Raw genomic sequence first — 4,798 nt, 5'->3', positions numbered from 1 at the left:
TATTGTTGCTATTTTTATTTTTTTCTAGATTTTTTGTTTTGTTTTCTGCATTATTTATTTTCTTTTGTTTTTTGCTTTATTTTTTATTTCTTTTTGCTTTTAGGTCAGCAAAATTATAAACTTTCTGTTAGTGCCATTAGTTTTAGAAAAGTTATAAACTTTCTGTTAGTGCCATTGGTTTTCAAATTTGAATAGTTAAAATTTGAATTCTTTGAAATTTGTGTGAATCACAAGTTTTTGATTAACTTTACTAAAAAATGAACATAGATGCACCTATAGAGAAAATTCGACCTAAATTCATAATTTTCAAATGAACTCTGAAAAAGTTGGCACAGCATACTCGTGTGTTACAAAGTTGGCATGGTATCATCATAATAGTTGCGGGAGAAAGTCTTCACTTTTTCTTCGCTTGTATCATTTGCTTATTGCGCCGTAACCATGGATAATCTTCATCGTTTATCAGGATGCTTGGGTCAGCCTTGACATTGAAGGGATGAATTTCATGAAACTTTTCATAATCTTCAGACATGTCTATCTTGCCCTCCACTCCCAGGATGTCCCTTTTTCCTGAAAGAACTATGTGGCGCTTTGGCTCATCGTATGATGTATTCGATTCCTAATCTTTTCTTTTTCTCGGTTTGGTAGACATGTCCTTCACATAGATAACCTGTGCCACATCATTGGCTAGGACGAACGGTTCGTCAGTGTACCCAAGATTTTTCAGACCCACTGTTGTCATTCCGTACTGTGGGTCTACCTGTACCCCGCCTCCTGACAGATTGACCCATTTGCACTTAAACAAAGGGACCTTAAAATCATGTTCGTAGTCAAGTTCCCATATGTCCACTATGTAACCATAATATGTGTCCTTTCCGCTCTCAGTTGCTGCATCAAAGCGAACACCGCTGTTTTGGTTGGTGCTCTTTTGATCTTGGGCGATCGTGTAAAATGTATTCCCATTTATCTCGTATCATTTGTAAGTCAATACAGTCAAAGATAGTGCCCCGGCCAGCAAGTATAGCTCATCACAAACAGTATTGTCACCTCTGAGACGTGTTTCCAACCAACTGCTGAAAGTTCTGATGTGTACACATGTAATCCAGTCATCGCACTGCTTCGGGTGTTTGGAGCGCAGACTGTTCTTGTGTTCATCGACATACGGGGTCACCAAGGTAGAGTTCTGTAGAACTGTGTAGTGTGCTTGAGACCAAGAATATCCGTCCCTGCATATTATTGAGTCACTTCCAAGAGTGCCTTTTCCAGTCAGTCTCCCCTCATACCGCGATTTAGGGAGACCTATCTTTTTAAGGCCAGGAATGAAGTCAACACAAAACCCGATAACATCCTCTGTTTGATGGCCCATGGAGATGCTTCCTTCTGGCCTAGCGCGGTTACGGACATATTTTTTTAGGACTCCCATGAACCTCTCAAAGGGGAACATATTGTGTAGAAATACGGGCCCCAGGATGACAATCTCATCAACTAGATGAACTAGGACGTGCGTCATGATATTGAAGAAGGATGGTGGGAACACCAGCTCGAAACTGACAAGACATTGCGCCACATCACTCCTTAGCCTTGGTACGATTTCTGGATCGATCACCTTCTGAGAGATTGCATTGAGGAATGCACATAGCTTGACAATGGCTAATCAGACGTTTTCCGGTAGAAGCCCGCTCAATGCAACCGGAAGCAATTGCGTCATAATCACGTGGCAGTCATGAGACTTTAGGTTCTGAAACTTTTTCTCTGGCATATTTATTATTCCCTTTATATTCGACGGGAAGCCAGTCGTGACCTTCATACTGAGCATGCATTCAAAGAAGATTTCTTTCTCTTCTTTCGTAAGAGCGTAGCTGGCAGGACCTTTATACTGCTACGGAGGCATGCCGTCTTTTTCGTGCAAACGTTGCAGGTCCTCCCGTGCCTCAGGTGTATCTTTTGTCTTCCCATTCACACCCAAGAAGCCTAGCAGGTTCACGCAAAGGTTGTTCGTCACGTGCATCACGTCGATTGAAGAGCGGACATCTAGGTCTTTCCAGTAGGGTAGGTCCCAAAATATAGATTTCTTCTTCCACATGGGTGCGTGTCCCTCAGCGTCATTCGGAATAGCTAGTCCGCCGGGACCCTTTCCAAAGATTACGTGTAAATCATTAACCATAGCAAGTACGTGATCACCGGTATGCATGGCGGGCTTCTCCCGGTGATCTACCTCGCCTTTGAAATGCTTGCCTTTCTTTCGACATTGATGGTTGGTCGAAAGAAATAAACGATGGCCCAGGTACACATTCTTCCTGCATTTGTCCAAGTATATACTTTCAGTGTCATCTAAATAGTGCGTGCATGCGTGGTATCCTTTGTTTGTCTGTCCTGAAAGGTTACTGAGAGCGGGCCAATCGTTGATGGTCACTAAGAGCAACGCCTTTAGGTTAAATTCCTCCTGTCTGTGCTCATCCCACGTATGTACACCGTTTCCATTCCACACCTGTAAAAGTTCTTCAACTAATGGTCTTAGGTACACATCAATGTAGTTGCCGGGTTGCTTAGGGCCTTGGATGAGAACTGGCATCATAATGAACTTCCGCTTCATGCACATCCAAGGAGGAAGGTTATACATACATAGAGTCACGGGCCAGGTGCTGTGATTGCTGCTCTGCTCCCCGAAAGGATTAATGACATCCGCGCTTAAAGCAAACCATATGTTCCTTGGGTCCTTTGCAAACTCATCCCAGTACTTTCTCTCGATTTTTCTCCACTGCGACCCATCAGCGGGTGCTCTCAACTTCCCCTCTTTCTTACGGTCCTCACTGTGCCATCGCATCAACTTGGCATGCTCTTCATTTCTGAACAGACGTTTCAACCGTGGTATTATAGGAGCATACCACATCACCTTCGCAGGAACCCTCTTCCTGGGGGGCTCGCCATCAACATCAACAGGGTCATCTCGTCTGATCTTATACCGCAATGCACCGCATACCGGGCATGCGTTCAAATCCTTGTATGCACCGCGGTAGAGGATGCAGTCATTAGGGCATGCATGTATCTTCTTCACCTCCAATCCTGGAGGGCATACGACCTTCTTTGCTGCGTATGTACTATCGGACAATTCGTTATCCTTTGGAAGCTTCTTCTTTAATATTTTCAGTAGCTTCTCAAATCCTTTGTCAGCCACAGCATTCTCTGCCTTCCACGCCAGCAATTCCAGTACGGTATCGAGCTTTGTGTTGCCATCTTCGCAATTGGGGTACAACCCTTTTTTGTGATCCTCTAACATGTGATCGAACTTCAGTTTCTCCTTTTGACTTTCGCATTGCGTCCTTGCATCGACAATGACCCGGCGGAGATCATCATCATCGGGCACATCGTCTGGTTCCTGTTGATCTTCAGCAGCTTCACCCGTTGCAGCATCATTGGGCACATCGTCTGGTTCCTCTTGATCTTCACCAGCTCCCCCCGTTGCAGCATCACCGTATTCAGGGGGCACATAGTTGTCATCGTACTCTTCTTCGCCGTCTTCCATCATAACCCCTATTTCTCCGTGCCTCGTCCAAACATTATAGTGTGGCATGAAATCCTTGTAAAGCAGGTGGGAGTGAAGGATTTTCCGGTTAGAGTAAGACCTCGTATTCCCACATTCAGTGCATGGACAACACATAAAATCATTCTTCTTGTTTGCCTCAGCCGCATCATCAAACTCATGCACGCCCTTAATGTACTCAGAGGTGTGTCTGTCACCGTACATCCATTGCCGGTTCATCTGCATGCATTATATATAATTGAGTGTCCAAATTAATAGAAGTTCATCATCACATTAAAACCAAAGTACATACATAGTTCTCATCTAACAACATATAGCTCTCCAGAGCATCTAATTAATTAAAACATACATTGAAACTATGTAAAACATTTCAATGCGAAAACAAATGCGATCATAATCGCAACCAAGGTAAAAATTGATCCAACGACATAATGATACCAAGCCTCGGTATGTATGGCATATTTTCTAATCTTTCTAATCTTCAAGCGCATTGCATCCATCTTGATCTTGTGATCATCGACGACATCCGCAACATGCAACTCCAATATCATCTTCTCCTCCTTAATTTTTTTTATTTTTTCCTTCAACAAATTGTTTTTTTCTTCAACTAAATTTAACCTCTCGACAATAGGGTCGGTTGGAATTTCCGATTCACATACATCCTACATAAATAAAATCTATGTCACATTGGTCGGCATAATTTTCATAAACAATAAATAAACGAATAGTTATAAAGATAATATATATACCACATCCGAATCATAGACAGGACGAGGGCCGACGGGGGCGGATACCAAAACCATCGCACTATATAAGATGCAATAATAAAAGTAAAAAAATAATACAAGTATCTATGTAAACATACAAGTAAGAATATTTTTCCTTTCAGAAAGAAGATAAGAACAAGAGGCTCACCACAGTGGTGCCGGCGATGAGCTCGGCGCGGGTGATCGACGGCGGTGAAGACGGGGACGGGGCGTTACGGACCGCTAAATCTAGACAAATATTGAGGAAAATAGAGCTTGGAGGTCGAGCTTCGAGAGGAGAAAGCTTAAGTAGTGTGGCTCGGGCATTCCATCGAACACCTTGTGTGCATAGGAGGTGAGCTAGAGCACCACCAAGCCCTCTCCCCCTCTGCCAGAAAAAACAGAGCACTGTGCTCTGCTCTTACGCGAGAGGGTATATATAGGCACCTCATTGGTCCCGGTTGGTGGCTTGAACCGGGACCAAAGGCTCCCCTTTGGTCCCGGTTCAAGCCAC

Source organism: Triticum dicoccoides, chromosome 3A, assembly GCF_002162155.2.
Source record: "Triticum dicoccoides isolate Atlit2015 ecotype Zavitan chromosome 3A, WEW_v2.0, whole genome shotgun sequence".
In the NCBI taxonomy this organism is placed as follows: Eukaryota; Viridiplantae; Streptophyta; class Magnoliopsida; order Poales; family Poaceae; genus Triticum; species Triticum dicoccoides.
Note: the sequence above shows the minus strand (reverse complement) of the source record.